At 44.8% G+C, this 19,937-nt stretch overlaps 1 long non-coding RNA gene across 1 annotated transcript; it reads left to right on the forward strand.

Annotated features, from left to right (window-relative positions):
* Positions 1–7,812: 7,812 nt before the first annotated feature.
* LOC135535385 (uncharacterized) lies at positions 7,813–15,017 on the forward strand. Its single transcript, XR_010454858.1, has 4 exons — positions 7,813–8,079; positions 8,733–8,878; positions 13,613–13,654; positions 14,393–15,017. It is a non-coding gene; the product is annotated as an uncharacterized LOC135535385 (long non-coding RNA).
* Positions 15,018–19,937: the final 4,920 nt, after the last annotated feature.

The following is a 19,937-nucleotide window of genomic DNA, read 5'->3' on the forward strand; positions in this document are numbered from 1 at the left end:
GATGGTTAATATAGCACTCTACCAGGGGATGGTCTGGTTAATATAGCACTCTACCAGGTGATGGTCTGGTTAATATAGCACTCTACCAGGGGATGGTCTGGTTAATATAGCACTGTACCAGGGGATGGTCTGGTTAATATAGCACTCTACCAGGTGATGGTCTGGTTAATATAGCACTGTACCAGGGGATGGTCTGGTTAATATAGCACTGTGCCAGGGGATGGTCTGGTTAATATAACACTGTACCAGGGGATGGTCTGGTTAATATAGCACTGTACCAGGGGATGGTCTGGTTAATATAGCACTCTACCAGGGGATGGTCTGGTTAATATAGCACTGTACCAGGGGATGGTCTGGTTAATATAGCACTGTACCAGGGGATGGTCTGGTTAATATAGCACTGTACCAGGGGATGGTCTGGTTAATATAGCACTGTACCAGGGGATGGTCTGGTTAATATAACACTGTACCAGGGGATGGTCTGGTTAATATAACACTGTACCATGGGATGGTCTGGTTAATATAGCACTGTGTCAGGGGATGGTCTGGTTAATATAACACTGTGCCAGGGGATGGTCTGGTTAATATAGCACTGCACCAGGGGATGGTCTGGTTAATATAGCACTGTACCAGGGGATGGTCTGGTTAATATAGCACTGTACCAGGGGATGGTCTGGTTAATATAGCAACATGCCAGGGGATGGTCTGGTTAATATAGCACTGAACCAGGGGGTGGTCTGGTTAATATAGCACCATGCCAGGGGGTGGTCTGGTTAATATAGCACCATGCCAGGGGATGGTCTGGTTAATATAGCACTGTACCAGGGGATGGTCTGGTTAATATAGCACTGTGCCATGCAAGGGGATGGTCTGGTTAATATAGCACTGTACCAGGGGATGGTCTGGTTAATATAGCACCATGCCAGGGGATGGTCTGGTTAATATAACACTGTGCCAGGGGATGGTCTGGTTAATATAGCACTGTACCAGGGGATGGTCTGGTTAATATAACACTGTGTCAGGGGATGGTCTGGTTAATATAGCACTGTACCAGGGGATGGTCTGGTTAATATAGCACTGTACCAGGGGATGGTCTGGTTAATATAACACTGTGCCAGGGGATGGTCTGGTTAATATAGCACTGTGCCAGGGGATGGTCTGGTTAATATAGCACTGTACCAGGGGATGGTCTGGTTAATATAACACTGTACCAGGGGATGGTCTGGTTAATATAGCACCATGCCAGGGGATGGTCTGGTTAATATAACACTGTGTCAGGGGATGGTCTGGTTAATATAGCACTGTACCAGGGGATGGTCTGGTTAATATAACACTGTGTCAGGGGATGGTCTGGTTAATATAGCACTGTACCAGGGGATGGTCTGGTTAATATAGCACTGTACCAGGGGATGGTCTGGTTAATATAGCACTGTGCCAGGGGATGGTCTGGTTAATATAACACTGTGCCATGCCAGGGGATGGTCTGGTTAATATAGCACTGTGCCAGGGGATGGTCTGGTTAATATAGCACTGTACCAGGGGATGATCTGGTTAATAAAACACTGTGCCAGGGGATGGTCTGGTTAATATAGCACTGTGCCAGGGGATGGTCTGGTTAATATAGCACTGTGCCAGGGGATGGTCTGGTTAATATAGCACTGTGCCAGGGGATGGTCTGGTTAATATAGCACTGTGCCAGGGGATGGTCTGGTTAATATAGCACTGTACCAGGGAATGGTCTGGTTAATATAGCACTGTGCCAGGGGATGGTCTGGTTAATATAGCACTGTACCAGGGGATGGTCTGGTTAATATAGCATTGTTCCAGGGGATGGTCTGGTTAATATAGCACTGTGCCAGGGGATGGTCTGGTTAATATAGCACTGTGTCAGGGGATGGTCTGGTTAATATTGCACTGTGCCAGGGGATGGTCTGGTTAATATAGCACTGTACCAGGGGATGGTCTGGTTAATATAGCACCATGTCAGGGGATGGTCTGGTTAATATAGCACCATGCCAGGGGATGGTCTGGTTAATATAGCACTGTACCAGGGGATGGTCTGGTTAATATAGCACCATGCCAGGGGGTGGTCTGGTTAATATAGCACTGAACCAGGGGATGGTCTGGTTAATATAACACTGTGCCATGCCAGGGGATGGTCTGGTTAATATAGCACTGTGCCAGGGGATGGTCTGGTTAATATAGCACTGTACCAGGGGATGGTCTGGTTAATATAACACTGTACCAGGGGATGGTCTAGTTAATATAGCACTGTACCAGGGGATGGTCTGGTTAATATAGCACTGTGCCAGGGGATGGTCTGGTTAATATAACACTGTGTCAGGGGATGGTCTGGTTAATATAACACTGTGCCAGGGGGTGGTCTGGTTAATATAGCACTGTGCCAGGGGATGGTCTGGTTAATATAGCACCATGTCAGGGGATGGTCTGGTTAATATAGCACTGTGTCAGGGGATGGTCTGGTTAATATAGCACTGTGTCAGGGGATGGTCTGGTTAATATAGCACTGTACCAGGGGATGGTCTGGTTAATATAGCACTGTACCAGGGGATGGTCTGGTTAATATAGCACTGTGCCAGGGGATGGTCTGGTTAATATAGCACTGTACCAGGGGATGGTCTGGTTAATATAGCACTGTACCAGGGGATGGTCTGGTTAATATAGCACTGTACCAGGGGATGGTCTGGTTAATATAGCACTGTACCAGGGGATGGTCTGGTTAATATAGCACTGTGTCAGGGGATGGTCTGGTTAATATAGCACTGTACCAGGGGATGGTCTGGTTAATATAGCAACATGCCAGGGGGTGGTCTGGTTAATATAGCACTGTGTCAGGGGATGGTCTGGTTAATATAGCACTGTGCCAGGGGATGGTCTGGTTAATATAGCACTGTGCCAGGGGATGGTCTGGTTAATATAACACTGTACCAGGGGATGGTCTGGTTAATATAGCACTGTACCAGGGGATGGTCTGGTTAATATAACACTGTACCAGGGGATGGTCTGGTTAATATAGCACTGTACCAGGGGATGGTCTGGTTAATATAGCACTGTACCAGGGGATGGTCTGGTTAATATAACACTGTGTCAGGGGATGGTCTGGTTAATATAGCACTGTACCAGGGGATGGTCTGGTTAATATAGCAACATGCCAGGGGGTGGTCTGGTTAATATAGCACTGTGTCAGGGGATGGTCTGGTTAATATAGCACTGTGCCAGGGGATGGTCTGGTTAATATAACACTGTACCAGGGGATGGTCTGGTTAATATAGCACCATGCCAGGGGATGGTCTGGTTAATACAGCACTGTACCAGGGGATGGTCTGGTTAATATAGCACAATGCCAGGGGATGGTCTGGTTAATATAGCACCATGCCAGGGGGTGGTCTGGTTAATATAGCACCACAGCAAGGGATGGTCTGGTTAATATAGCACCATGCCAGGGGATGGTCTGGTTAATACAGCACTGTACCAGGGGATGGTCTGGTTAATATAGCACCATGCCAGGGGATGGTCTGGTTAATATAGCACCATGCCAGGGGGTGGTCTGGTTAATATAGCACTGTACCAGGGGGTGGACTGGTCAATATAGCACTGTACCAGGGGATGGTCTGGTTAATATAGCACTGTACCAGGGGATGGTCTGGTTAATATAGCACTGTACCAGGGGATGGTCTGGTTAATATAACACTGTGCCAGGGGATGGTCTGGTTAATATAACACTGTGCCAGGGGATGGTCTGGTTAATATAGCACTGTACCAGGGGATGGTCTGGTTAATATAACACTGTACCAGGGGATGGTCTGGTTAATATAGCACTGTGCCAGGGGATGGTCTGGTTAATATAACACTGTGTCAGGGGATGGTCTGGTTAATATAGCACTGTGCCAGGGGATGGTCTGGTTAATATAGCACTGTGCCAGGGGATGGTCTGGTTAATATAACACTGTGCCATGCCAGGGGATGGTCTGGTTAATATAGCACTGTACCAGGGGATGGTCTGGTTAATATAACACTGTGCCAGGGGATGGTCTGGTTAATATAGCACTGTACCAAGGGATGGTCTGGTTAATATAGCACTGTGCCATGCCAGGGGATGGTCTGGTTAATATAGCACTGTGCCATGCCAGGGGATGGTCTGGTTAATATAGCACTGTGCCAGGGGATGGTCTGGTTAATATAGCACTGAACCAGGGGATGGTCTGGTTAATATAACACTGTGCCATGCCAGGGGATGGTCTGGTTAATATAACACTGTGCCAGGGGATGGTCTGGTTAATATAGCACTGAACCAGGGGATGGTCTGGTTAATATAACACTGTGCCAGGGGATGGTCTGGTTAATATAGCACTGTACCAGGGGATGGTCTGGTTAATATAGCACTGTACCAGGGGATGGTCTGGTTAATATAGCACTGTACCAGGGGATGGTCTGGTTAATATAGCACTGTACCAGGGGATGGTCTGGTTAATATAACACTGTGCCAGGGGATGGTCTGGTTAATATAACACTGTACCAGGGGATGGTCTGGTTAATATAGCACTGTACCAGGGGATGGTCTGGTTAATATAGCACTGTACCAGGGGATGGTCTGGTTAATATAGCACTGTACCAGGGGATGGTCTGGTTAATATAACACTGTGCCAGGGGATGGTCTGGTTAATATAGCACTGTACCAAGGGATGGTCTGGTTAATATAGCACTGTGCCATGCCAGGGGATGGTCTGGTTAATATAGCACTGTGCCATGCCAGGGGATGGTCTGGTTAATATAGCACTGTGCCAGGGGATGGTCTGGTTAATATAGCACTGAACCAGGGGATGGTCTGGTTAATATAACACTGTGCCAGGGGATGGTCTGGTTAATATAGCACTGTGCCAGGGGATGGTCTGGTTAATATAGCACTGAACCAGGGGATGGTCTGGTTAATATAGCACTGTACCAGGGGATGGTCTGGTTAATATAACACTGTGCCAGGGGATGGTCTGGTTAATATAGCACTGAACCAGGGGATGGTCTGGTTAATATAACACTGTGCCAAGGGATGGTCTGGTTAATATAGCACTGTACCAGGGGATGGTCTGGTTAATATAGCACTGTACCAGGGGATGGTCTGGTTAATATAGCACTGTACCAGGGGATGGTCTGGTTAATATAGCACTGTACCAGGGGATGGTCTGGTTAATATAACACTGTGCCAGGGGATGGTCTGGTTAATATAACACTGTACCAGGGGATGGTCTGGTTAATATAGCACTGTACCAGGGGATGGTCTGGTTAATATAGCACTGTACCAGGGGATGGTCTGGTTAATATAGCACTGTACCAGGGGATGGTCTGGTTAATATAGCACTGTACCAGGGGATGGTCTGGTTAATATAACACTGTGCCAGGGGATGGTCTGGTTAATATAGCACTGTGTCAGGGGATGGTCTGGTTAATATAGCACTGTGCCAGGGGATGGTCTGGTTAATATAACACTGTACCAGGGGATGGTCTGGTTAATATAGCAACATGCCAGGGGGTGGTCTGGTTAATATAGCACTGTGTCAGGGGATGGTCTGGTTAATATAGCACCACAGCAAGGGATGGTCTGGTTAATATAGCACCATGCCAGGGGATGGTCTGGTTAATACAGCACTGTACCAGGGGATGGTCTGGTTAATATAGCACCATGCCAGGGGATGGTCTGGTTAATATAGCACCATGCCAGGGGGTGGTCTGGTTAATATAGCACTGTGCCAGGGGATGGTCTGGTTAGTATAGCACTGTGCCATGCCAGCGGATGGTCTGGTTAATATAGCACTGTGTCAGGGGATGGTCTGGTTAATATAGCACTGTGTCAGGGGATGGTCTGGTTAATATAGCACTGTGCCAGGGGATGGTCTGGTTAATATAGCACTGTACCAGGGGATGGTCTGGTTAATATAGCACTGTACCAGGGGATGGTCTGGTTAATATAGCACTGTGCCAGGGGATGGTCTGGTTAATATAGCACTGTACCAGGGGATGGTCTGGTTAATATAGCACTGTGCCAGGGGATGGTCTGGTTAATATAGCACTGTGCCAGGGGATGGTCTGGTTAATATAGCACTGTGCCAGGGGATGGTCTGGTTAATATAGCACTGAACCAGGGGGTGGTCTGGTTAATATAGCACTTTGCCATGCCAGGGGGTGGTCTGGTTAATATAGCACTTTGCCATGCCAGGGGATGGTCTGGTTAATATAGCACTGTGCCAGGGGATGGTCTGGTTAATATAGCACCATGCCAGGGGATGGTCTGGTTAATATAGCACTGTACCAGGGGATGGTCTGGTTAATATAGCACTGTGCCATAGGATGGTCTGGTTAATATAGCACTGTACCAGGGGATGGTCTGGTTAATATAGCACTGAACCAGGGGGTGGTCTGGTTAATATAGCACTGAACCAGGGGGTGGTCTGGTTAATATAGCACCATGCCAGGGGGTGGTCTGGTTAATATAGCACCATGCCAGGGGATGGTCTGGTTAATATAGCACTGTACCAGGGGATGGTCTGGTTAATATAGCACTGTGCCATGCAAGGGGATGGTCTGGTTAATATAGCACTGTACCAGGGGATGGTCTGGTTAATATAGCACCATGCCAGGGGATGGTCTGGTTAATATAACACTGTACCAGGGGATGGTCTGGTTAATATAGCACTGTGCCAGGGGATGGTCTGGTTAATATAGCACTGTGCCATTGGATGGTCTGGTTAATATAGCACTGTGCCAGGGGGTGGTCTGGTTAATATAGCACTGTACCAGGGGATGGTCTGGTTAATATAGCACCATGCCAGGGGATAGTCTGGTTAATATAACACTGTGTCAGGGGATGGTCTGGTTAATATAACACTGTGCCAGGGGATGGTCTGGTTAATATAGCACTGTGTCAGGGGATGGTCTGGTTAATATAACACTGTGCCAGGGGATGGTCTGGTTAATATAGCACTGTGTCAGGGGATGATCTGGTTAATATAGCACTGTGTCATTCCAGGGGATGATCTGGTTAAATTCTCCAGCCATTGTTGGGCTCAAGAGATTTCACTTCACACTTCAGTACTAATTGAAGTAGCAGCCGAGCAGCTTAGTTACTTATTTATTATGTATTATATAACAAAAGAGAGTCTTATACTTGTTTGCTTCAGAAGTAGGTTCAGAATGAACATTACTCACTCTGTGTTGGTATTTCCAGGTTCCGCTGCGTTTCTTCTACTAGTTTTGGTTTGTTAGAAGTTTGTTATTTGGGTGGGGGGGGGGGTGGAGGAGGCTGTGAAACTGCTGCCATTTGTTGGGCTCAAGAGTTTTCACACATCTCACTTCACACCTCAGTGCTAATTGAGGTCTGTTCTGCCCTAGCAGCTTGGTAGCTTTATTAAAATGACCCAGAGATTATTATCTTTTACTTTTGGTTTCAGAAGGTTCAGACTAAACATTACTCACTCAGTGTAGGATTGTATTTCCAGGTATATGCAGGTTTTGGTTTGTTAGATGTTTTTTCTTGATAGTCCTTGGTAGTAAGAATCCAATCTTGACAAAATCAAATTATTATGAATTTGTGAATTTATGATTTGAAGGTTTTGATGTAGAGGGTAGTATCCTGTATATGTCCTTGTGGAAAAAAAAATCAGCAATTATATTTTTTGAAAGAATATTTCAGGAGCATCACGATCTCTTTCTCCTGTCCCCCCCCCCTCTCTCTCTCTCTCTCTCTCTATCTCTCTCTCCCTCTCTCTCTCTCTCTCCCTCTTTCTCTCTCAGTTCTCTCTCTTTCAGCCTCTCTGAGTGTCAGTCCTGACAGATCTCAGTTCTTTGAATATGAGTCTGTCACTCTGAGCTGTGAGGTTCAGGGGAATTCGACTGGATGGAGAGTGGTGAGGAACACATCGAGAGGAATCCTTTCAGAGTGTAATACTGACTGGGGAGAACAAAAAGGGTCTTCATGCATCGTGTTGCTAATACCATCAGACAGTGGAGTGTACTGGTGTGAGTCTGGGTCTGGAGAACACAGCCATGCTGTCAACATCACAGTACCTGGTATGTCCACATACACCATCTACTGACATAGTGTTTAATGGTTCATCTGGTTTCAGATAGCTGATGTTATGTTTATATATGATGTTTCTATATTATATACAGCTGGAGCTGTGATCCTGGAGAGACCTGTTTATATATGATGTTTATATTATATACAGCTGGAGCTGTGATCCTGGAGAGACCTGTTTATATATGATGTTTATATATTATATACAGCTGGAGCTGTGATCCTGAGAGACCTGTTTATATATGATGTTTATATATTATATACAGCTGGAGCTGTGATCCTGGAGAGACCTGTTTATATATGATGTTTATATATTATATACAGCTGGAGCTGTGATCCTGGAGAGCCCTGTTTATATATGATGTTTATATATTATATACAGCTGGAGCTGTGATCCTGGAGAGACCTGTTTATATATGATGTTTATATATTATATACAGCTGGAGCTGTGATCTTGGAGAGCCCTGCCCTTCAGATTATTTAGTTGTTCTTTACACTGTTAAGAGGTGCTGAAACCTGCATTATAAACTGGGTGGTTCTTCTTTACACTGTTAAGAGGTGCCACTGCTGGTGGGGTCTCTCTATCTGTAAATAATTATATAATAATAATATATTGCTCATAATACAGATCTCATTCTTTCTCCAGCTGCAGGTCCATCTCCCATTCCATCTCCAGCAGTCCCAGTGTTGTCCATGTCTCTACCCAGGCTGCTGTGTAGTCTACTGGTGGGGTCTCCTACCTGCTGGTGACCATCATACTGCTGGTGAAAGGCTGCAGGAGCAGGGCTCAAGGTGAGAACCTGAGTTCATACAGGATCACCTCATTCCAACTCCAGCCCTCCACTAATATTGGCACCGTTGTTAAATATGAGCAACATTTTTATTTTAATCATCTTGGTCTTTAATTAAAAACAAAATCCAAAATATAATTGAAGTGAAATGATTGAAAACAATATTTTTCTCCGGAACATTATTATTATTGTTATTATTATATTGTATTATTATTATTAAACATAAATTCTTATGAGTGAAGTATATTCCTACAGGATGCAGGAGGCAGATGTTTGGAGTCTCTGATATTTATTAAAAAATGCAAATCAAATCAAATGTATTTATAAAGCCCTTCTTACATCAGCTGATATATCAAAGTGCTGTACAGAAACCCAACCTAAAAACCCCAAACAGCAAGTAATGCAGGTGTAGAAGTACGGTGGCTAGGAAAAACTCCCTAGGAAGGCCAAAACCTAGAAGAAACCTAGAGAGGAACCAGGCTATGAGGGGTGGCCAGTCCTCTTCTGGCTGTGCCGGGTTGAGATTATAACAGAACATGGCCAAGATCAAATGTTCATAAATGACCAGCATCAAAAAATAGTAATCACAGTGAACAGATCAGAGTTCCATAGCCGCAGGCAGAACAGTTGAAACTGGAGCAGCAGCATGGCCAGGTGGACTGGGGACAACAAGGAGTCATCATGCCAGGTAGTCCTGAGGCATGGTCCTAGGGCTCAGGTCCTCCGAGAGAGAGAAATAAATAAAGAGAGAATTAGAGAACGCACACTTAAATTCACACAGGACACCGGATAAGACAGGAGAAGTACTCCAGATATAACAGACTGACCCTAGCCCCCCGACACAAACTACTGCAGCATAAATACTGGAGGCTGAGACAGGAGGGGTCAGGAGACACTGTGACCCCATCCGATGATACCCCTGGTCAGGGCCAAACAGACAGGGGCAGGTCAGGGACAGGCAGAAGTCTGCAAACCAGGTCAGAGTCCAAAAGGTACAGGGCGGCAGGCAGGCTGAATGGTATGGCAAGTGGGCTCAGTGTCAGGGCAGGCAGATTAGGTCGGAACCAGGAGGACTAGAAAACAGGGACTAAAAGACAGGAGTATGGAACAACACGCTGCTAGGCTTGACGAGACAAGACGAATTGGCAACAGGCAGACAGAAAACACCGGTATAAATACATAGGGAATAATGGGGTGCCGGCGATGACAACCGGGACCGGACAATCCTCTCCTCTGGGCCATAACCCTCCCAGTCAACCTCGGAGGAATGAGCCGAATCCAGGACCGGAACCAAATCTGAACAAACATCCGGTTAAACCACCCACTGTAGCAGCAAGACATGAGGTGAGGAGGATGGTCACAGAGCAGATCTATACAGGCGAGAGAGAGTGTCAAGCTTCATATTCTTGGAGCCTGGGCAGTAGGAGATGGTAAAGTTGAATCTGATGAATAACAGAGCCCAACGGGCTCATCATTGACCAGGACCTGGAACACTGAGGGAGCGTTGGAGTCCAAACGGAATGACCAGGTGCTCATAGTGTCCATTAGCAGTGTTGAAGGCTGTCTTCCACTTGTCTCCTTTGCGTATCCGAACTAGGCATTCCAAAGGTCCAACTTGGAAAAGATGGTTGGAGAGGATTGAAACCCGAGGAGAGGAGTGGTAAAGGGTAACAATTCTTAAATGTTATTGAGGTCCCGATAGTCATGGATGCAGGGTCTAGTCCTTATTTTCCACAAAGAAGAAGCCTGTGCCATCAGTTAAGGCAGGAGGACGAATGCTCCCAGCAGCCAGAGAGTCCTCAATGTACTTCTCCTTGGTCTCAGGGCCAGACAGGGAATATAGCCGCCCACTAGGCAGTGTGGTACCCAGGAGGAGGGCAATCGTAGGGACGATGCAGAGGAAGGGAGGTGGTGCAAGCCTAGCTGAAAACCTCCAGGAGGTCCTGGTACTCCACGGGAGAAAAACAAGGCTTTACCAGAGGAGGACGTTCCGGAGCAGGCTGCGCCGCCTTAACAATCGTGTCTAAATTGAGAGGAGAGAGGAGGATCCCAGTGGACAAAAAAATCTCCAAGGATCACAGCTGGAGAATCTGGGGACAGAAAGTCTCCAAAACCACAATCAGAGGCCACCTATTTATTTAACTAGGCAGGTCAGTAAAAAACAAATTCTTACTTTCAATGACAGCCTCGGAACTTCCTTGTTCAGGGACAGAACAACAGATTTTTTTTTACCTTGTCAGCTTTGGGATTCAATCTTGCAACCTTTTGGTTACCAGTCCACCGCTGTAACCACTAGGCTACCCCTATATAACCAGAAGTTGTTTGCCATATGTTATTGTAACTTTCAATTGGACCGGGTTCTATGGCCAGATGAGACCAAAATAGAGCTTTTTCGAAACAAATACCAGAGGTGGGTTTGGTGTAGTCAGAAAGAAAAGCACCTCATCCCCACTGGGAAGTTTGGTGGGACTGTTTTACTTCAGACGCCTAACAAGGCCCTCATCCCCGTCATTCGCAGGAGAAAGAGACAGTGATATCAAGGACAAAGAGCCTTGTAAGGATCCAATGGCGAGAGTGTAATCTACATTTTATTTATTATTTATTATTACCATAGGTCCTAGCCAATAATCAATCAATAATATCAATAGATGATCATGTATATCCTACCAACAGGACATTAAAAACGGTAATATCTTAGGTTTCACTGAGTCTGAATAAATGAATAACATACAGCTGCAGGGTTTTACACTTTTTCGGCAGAATAGAACAGCAGCCTCTGGTAAGACAAGGGATGGCAGTCTATGTATATTTGTAAACAACAGCTGGTGCACCATATCTAAGGTAGTCTCGAGGTTATGCTCGCCTGAGGTAGAGTATCACATGATAAGCTGTAGACCATACTGTTTACACAGAGAGTTTTCATCTATATTTTCGTTGCTGTCTATATACCACCACAAACCAATGCTGGCACTAAGACTGCACTCAATGAGCTGTATAAGCAAACAGGAAAACGCTCAACCTAGTGGCCAGAGACTTTAATGCAGGGAAACTCAAATCCGTTTTGCCTCATTTCTACCAGAGGGAAAGACTCCTTTATTCAACACACGGAGAAGCGTATAAAGCTCTCTCTCGCCCTGCATTTGGAAAATCTGACCATAATTCTATCCTCCTGATTCCTGCTTACAAGCAAAACCTATAGCAGGAAGTACCAGTGACTCACTCAATAAGAAAGTGGTCAGTGGTCAGATGAAGCAGATGCAGAGGACTGTTTTGCACAGACTGTTTTGGTAGCACAGACTGGAACATGTTCCGGGAGTCTTCCGATGGCATTGAGGAGTACACCACATCAGTCACTGGCTTCATCAATAAATGCATCGATGACATCATACCCACAGTAGTGACAGTACGTACATAACCCAACCAGAAGCCATGGATTACAGGCAACATCCGCACTGAGCTAAAAGCTAGAACTGCCGCTTTCAAGGAGCGGGACTCCTACCCGGAAGCTTATAAGAAATCCCGCTATGCCCTTCGAAGAACCATCAAACAGGCAAAGCGGCAGGACGATTGAGTCGTAGTACACCGGCTCTGACGCCGTGGTAAACCATTACAGACTACAAAGGGAAGCCGAGAGCTGCCCAGTGACACGAGCCTCCCAGATAAGCTAAATAGGTTCTATGCTCGCTTCGAGGCAAGTAACACTTTAAACAGGTCAACATTCACAAGGTTGCAGGGCCAGACGGATTACCAGGACGTGTACTGCGAGCATGCGCTGACCAACTGCCACGTGTCTTCACTGACATTTTCAACCTGTCCCTGATGGAGTCTGTAATACCAACTTGTTTCAAGCAGACCACTTTAGTCCCTGTGCCCAAAAATACTAAGGTAACCTGCCTAAATGACTTCCGACCCGTAGCACTCACGTCTGTAGCCATGAAGTGCTTTGAAAGGCTGGTCATGGCTAACATCAACACCATTATCCCATAAACCCTAGATCCAATTTGCAAACTACCCAACAGATCCACAGATGATGCAATCTCTGTTGAACTCCACACTGCCTTTTCACACCTGGACAAAAGGAACACCTGTGTGAGAATGCTATTCATTGATTACAGCTCAGCGTTCAACACCATAGTGCCCTCAAAGCTCATCAATAAGCTAAGGACCCTGAGACTAAACACCTCCCTCTGCAACTGGATACTGGACTTCCTGACGGGCCGCCCCCAGGTGGTAAGGGTAGGTAGCAACACATCCGCCACGCTGATTCTCAACATGGGGCCCCTCAGGGGTGCGTGCTCTGTCCCTTCCTGTACTCCCTGATCACTCATGACTGCATGGCCAGGCATGACTCCAACACCATCATCAAGTTTGCCAAATACACTGATTGAACCAGGTTGTAAAGTGTTGATAACTGTAGCTCTGATTGAACCATGTTGTAAAGTGTTGATAACTGTATCTCTGATTGAACCATGTTGTAAAGTGTTGATAACTGTAGCTCTGATTGAACCATGTTGTAAAGTGTTGATAACTGTATCTCTGATTGAACCATGTTGTAATGTGTTGATAACTGTAGCTCTGATTGAACCATGTTGTAATGTGTTGATAACTGTTGCTCTGATTGAACCATATTGTAAAGTGTTGATAACTGTATCTCTGATTGAACCATATTGTAAAGTGTTGATAACTGTATCTCTGAATGAACCATGTTGTAAAGTGTTGATAACTGTCTGTTTAGGGGAAACCAGGATACCCAGGAAGACCAACCAAGACCAGTTAGGTGAGTTTCTACCTTACAACACAATCGCTGCAGGGGCACAATATGGTATTCTGAACACAATGTGTACTATATTATATAACCTCTTAGTAGAAGTAGAAAATAGGATGGATTAGAGTCAACTACCACAATATGGTAATCTGAACACAGTGTGTACTATATTATGTTACCTCTTAGTGGAAGTAGAAAGTAGGATGGATTAACTACCACAATATGGTATTCTGAACACAGTGTGTACTATATTATATTACCTCTTAGTAGAAGTAGAAAGTAGGATGGTTTAGAGTCAACTAAGGCAAATGACAGAGGGAGTATATACAGTGATAGAGTGGGGATTGGAACCATGTGTGTGTAATGATGACGAGACGAGTCCGGAGTTGATGAGTGAAGGGCAGCAGCAGGTTCGGCAAAAAAGGCCGGCGACGCCGAACGCCTGAGCTGGACAGGAGGGGAGAAGAGAAGGCTGGTGTTACTTCCACAATAACGGAACTGATAACAGAACTGATATGAATTCATGCATTTAGGAGTAAATATCCCAGTATTGATAAAGAGTAAATAACCCTGGTATTGATATTGGAGAGCTGGACATAAGCAGGAGCCTCATTAGAAGTCATTTGATCGGATTCTAAGTAGCACAGTATTGACTAGTCAATCATCTGATATGATTTACATTTCTAAGTGGTTCTGTATTGGATAAGTAAATACATGGCCACACTGATGAACTACTTCTGTGTTGAACAGGTGATCATGTTGAAGAAGAGTGAGGCTGAGATCACCTGATCACCATAACAACCATCAGAATGGAACTCATGGAATTCTAATATAGAACTGTGAGTCACAATGCTGTATGTTGTTACATTGTAGCTCCACCTGCTGGAACAATAGTGGCATTTGATCTAATGTGATCTATTAACTCATACATGTATTATTCTGATTGGAATGTGTTTTAATATAATGTGTGTTGTATTATTCATTCAGCAGCTGTCCATTAACATCAGTCATATACTGGTCATATACTGTGTAGCATTATGGTTGATACATTGTCAATGCCTTCACTTCTCATGTCTATACAGATCAACTGATAGGTGTTGTGGTTCAGGCATTATTGTCACAGGTTCAGTATAATGTTATACCGTTACATGTTACAGAGATAGAAAACATACAGGAGAGGAGAATTCACTTATTATAATTATTTACTTTATTTTCCCATTTTGGTCTCATTATGTTATTTTGTTTAAACATGAAACTAATGTAGTCCTTTTGTTTTATTGTGGTTGTTTTGTGCAAAACCATTATTTTTCATTTAATCATCTAGCTAAGATTTTGCTTTTGTCTTTGTAGCATATAGAGTTAAATAAATTACTTTCCTCAATCATGTAGCCCGTTTTTAATCTGTTCTGAATGACATCAAAACCACTCTGTTTTAATCCCCCTACAGCCCCCAGGGTTTTTATTTTATTTATATTTTTCACCTTTATTTAACCAGGTAGGCTAGTTGAGAACAAGTTCTCATTTGCAACTGCGACCTGGCCAAGATAAAGCTTAGCAGTGTGAACAGACAACACAGAGTTACACATGGAGTAAACAATTAACAAGTCAATAACACAGTACAAAAAAGGCGAGTCTATATACATTGTGTGCAAAAGGCATGAGGAGGTAGGCGAATAATTACAATTTTGCAGATTAGCACTGGAGTGATAAATGATCAGATGGTCATGTACAGGTAGAGATACTGGTGTGCAAAAGAGCAGAAAAGTAAATAAATAAAAACAGTGTGGGGATGAGGTAGGTGAAAATGGGTGGGTTATTTACCAATAGACTATGTACAGCTGCAGCGATCGGTTAGCTGCTCAGATAGCACATGTTTGAAGTTGGTGAGGGAGATAAAGTCTCCAACTTCAGGGATTTTTGCAATTCGTTCCAGTCACAGGCAGCAGAGTACTGGAACGAAAGGCGGCCAAATGAGGTGTTGGCTTTAGGGATGATCAGTGAGATACACCTGCTGGAGGGCGTGCTACGGATGGCTGTTGCCATCGTGACCAGTGAACTGAGATAAGGCGGAGCTTTACCTAGCATGGACTTGTAGATGACCTGGAGCCAGTGGGTCTGGCGACGAATATGTAGCGAGGGCCAGCCGACTAGAGCATACAAGTCGCAGTGGTGGGTGGTATAAGGTGCTTTAGTGACAAAACGGATGGCACTGTGATAAACTGCATCCAGTTTGCTGAGTAGAGTGTTGGAGGCAATTTTGTAGATGACATCGCCCAAGTCGAGGATCGGTAGGATAGTCAGTTTTACTAGGGTAAGTTTGGCAGCGTGAGTGAAGGAGGCTTTGTTGCGGAATAGAAAGCCGACTCTTGATTTGATTTTCGATTGGAGATGTTTGATATGAGTCTGGAAGGAGAGTTTACAGTCTAGCCAGACACCTAGGTACTTATAGGTGTCCACATATTCAAGGTCGGAACCATCCAGGGTGGTTATGCTCGTCGGGCATGCGGGTGCAGGCAGCGATCGGTTGAAAAGCATGCATTTGGTTTTACTAGCGTTTAAGAGCAGTTGGAGGCCACGGAAGGAGTGTTGTATGGCATTGAAGCTCGTTTGGAGGTTAGATAGCACAGTGTCCAAGGACGGGCCGGAAGTATATAGAATGGTGTCGTCTGCGTAGAGGTGGATCAGGGAATCGCCCGCAGCAAGAGCAACATCATTGATATATACAGAGAAAAGAGTCGGCCCGAGATTGAACCCTGTGGCACCCCCATAGAGACTGCCAGAGGACCGGACAGCATGCCCTCCGATTTGACACACTGAACTCTATCTGCAAAGTAATTGGTGAACCAGGCAAGGCAGTCATCCGAAAAACCGAGGCTACTGAGTCTGCCGATAAGAATATGGTGATTGACAGAGTCGAAAGCCTTGGCAAGGTCGATGAAGACGGCTGCACAGTACTGTCTTTTATCGATGGCGGTTATGATATCGTTTAGTACCTTGAGTGTGGCTGAGGTGCACCCGTGACCGGCTCGGAAACCAGATTGCACAGCGGAGAAGGTACGGTGGGATTCGAGATGGTCAGTGACCTGTTTGTTGACTTGGCTTTCGAAGACCTTAGATAGGCAGGGCAGGATGGATATAGGTCTGTAACAGTTTGGGTCCAGGGTGTCTCCCCCTTTGAAGAGGGGGATGACTGCGGCAGCTTTCCAATCCTTGGGGATCTCAGACGATATGAGAGAGAGGTTGAACAGGCTGGTAATAGGGGTTGCGACAATGGCGGCGGATAGTTTCAGAAATAGAGGGTCCAGATTGCCAAGCCCAGCTGATTTGTACGGGTCCAGGTTTTGCAGCTCTTTCAGAACATCTGCTATCTGGATTTGGGTAAAGGGTCTTGAGTATCTTCTAAATACTCGATTCCAGGTTTTCCCTACAGCCCCCAGGGTCTTGAGTATCTTCTAAATGCTCCATTCCAGGTCCCCCCTACAGCCCCCAGGGCCTTGAGTATCTTCTAAATGCTCAATTCCAGGTTCCCCCTACAGCCCCCAGGGCCTTGAGTATCTTCTAAATGCTCCATTCCAGGTTTCCCCTACAGCCCCCAGGGCCTTGAGTATCTTCTAAATGCTCCATTCCAGGTTCCCCCTACAGCCCCCAGGGCCTTGGGCATTCATTACATGATCAAAGTATGTGGACACCTGCTCATTGAACATCTCATTCCAAAATCATGGGCATTAATATGGAGTTGGTCCCCCTTTGTTGCTATAACAGCCTCCACTCTTCTGGGAAAGATTTCCACTATATGTTGGAATGTTGCTGCAGGATTTGCTTCCATTCAGCCATAAGAGCATTAGTGAGGTCAGGCCCTGGTGTTGGGCGATTAGACCTGGTTCACTGTTGGCTTCTTATTCATCCCAAAGGTGTTCGATTGGGGTAGAGGTCAGGGCTCTGTGCAGGCCAGTCAAGTTCTTCCACACCAATCTCAACAAACCATTTCTGTATGGACCTCGCTTTGTGCACGGGGCCTGAAACAGGAAAGGGCCTTCCCCAAACTGTTGCCACAAAGTTGGAAGCACATAATCGTCTAGTGTCATTGTATCCTGTAATGTTAAGATGTCCCTTCCTGTAACTAAGAGGCCAAAAACATGAAAAACAGTTCCAGACCAATATTCCTCCCCCACCAAACTTTACAGTTGGCACTATGCATTGGGGCATCCGCTAAACCCAGATTCGTCTGTCAGACTGACAGATTCATCCGTCAGACAGCCAGATGGTGAAGCGTGATTCATCACTCCAGAGAACACGTTTCCACTGATCCAGAGTCCAATGGCGGTGAGCTTTACACCACTCCAGCCAACGCTTGGCATTGCGCATGGTGATCTTAGGCTTGTGTGCGGCTGCTCGGCCACCATTTCATTTCATGAAGCTCCAGACAAACAGTTATTTTGCTGAAGTTGCTTCCAGAGGCAGTTTAGAACTCAGGTGGTAAGAAAAATCCTACTCAAGTAGAAGTTACTTTAATGAAATTGTAATCAAGTAAAAGTAAAAAGTAGCACATTTAAAAAGTACTTAGAGTAAAAAGTTACTTCTAAATTGATTTGCTACTTTGACGGTTATTTTCAAGAATGGAAGTTCATGTGAAAAGGGAGTGGCAACTAAATGCTTCATAAACAAATGAATATTTAAAAAGATAATTGTATATATATATATATATATATATATATATTTTAATATATATATATATATTGAAATATATATATATATATTATATATTTAAAAAAATAATTCTGCAGAATTGAGTGTTATTTGTCTGCGTGCTCACGCTGTTCCTGTCTCGTTCCATATTAAATGTTTGACTCCCCTGCTTCGCCTCTCCAGCATCCCTTGACATTGTATGTTAAGTTGAAGATTTAATATAAAATCAGCTGGATCTTGTTGGTTAATTTCTGGTGTTTTATGGAACATTTAGCCTCAAGCATTACATGTAAACAACATTACATATACAGAAGTACATAGAAAATTATTTTTTTAACAACTTCCACACTTGTTATTCTCAGATATTCTCAGATACTGAGATTGATTTGAGTTGTTCAAATACATTCAGACCACAAATTCTCTAATGTTGATTTGAGTCCATGTCTGTACATAGTTACTGTTGAAGTAGGACACGTTTATTCCTTTGTTTTGTCTTTGTTTATATGGTCAGGGCGCGAGTTGGGTGGGCAATCTGTTTGTTTTTCTATGTTTGGCCTAGTATGGTTCTCAATCAGAGGCAGGTTTCGTTAGTTGTCTCTGATTGAGTCGTACTTAGGTAGCCTTTTCCCACGTGTTTCGTGGGTGTTTGTCTTACGTGTCAGTCGCCACACGGGACTGTTTCGTTGATGCACGTTTATTTTGTTCCAGTGTTCAGTTGTGTTTTTGAATAAATCAATATGGACACTTACCACGCTGTGTTTTGGTCCGATCCTTGCTTCTCCTCCTCAGATGAAGAGGACGTTACAACACCTTAGCCAAATACATTTAAACTCATTTTTTCCACAATTCCTGACATGTAATCCTAGTAAAAATTTCCTGTCTTAGGTCAGTTAGTATCACCACTTTATTTTAAGAATGTGAAATGTCAGAATAATAGTAGAGTGATTTATTTCAGTTTTTCCCAGTGGGTCAGAAGTTTACATACACTCAATTAGTATTCGGTAGCATTGCCTTTACATTGTTGAACTTGGGTCAAACGTTTCAGGCCTTCCACAAGCTTCCCACAATAAGTTGGGTGAATTTTGGCCCATTCCCCCTGACAGAGCTGGTGGAACTGAGTCAGGTTTGTAGGCCTCCTTGCTCGCACACACTTTTTCAGTTTTGCCCACACATTTTCTGTAGGAGGTCAGGGCTTTGTGATGGCCACTCATATACCTTGACTTTGATGTCCTTAAGCCATTTTGCCAACTTTGGAAGTATGCTTGGGGTCATTGTCCATTTGGAAGACCCATTTGCGACCAAGCTTTAACTTCCTGACTGATGTCTTGAGATTGTACTTCAATATATCTACGTAATTTTTCCTTCCACATGTAGCCATCTATTTTGTGAAGTGCACCAGTCATTCCTGCAGCAAAGCACCCCACAACATGATGCTGCCACCCCGTGCTTCACAGTTGGGATTTTTATGCCGGTTTTGGAGCAGTGGCTTCCCTATAGGACTCGTTTTACTGTGGATATAGATACTTTTGTACCTGTTTCCTCCAGCATCTTCACAAGGTCCTTTGCTGTTGTTCGGGGATTGATTTGCACTTTTCGCACCAAAGTACAT

Source organism: Oncorhynchus masou, unplaced genomic scaffold, assembly GCF_036934945.1.
Source record: "Oncorhynchus masou masou isolate Uvic2021 unplaced genomic scaffold, UVic_Omas_1.1 unplaced_scaffold_487, whole genome shotgun sequence".
Taxonomy (NCBI): Eukaryota; Metazoa; Chordata; class Actinopteri; order Salmoniformes; family Salmonidae; genus Oncorhynchus; species Oncorhynchus masou.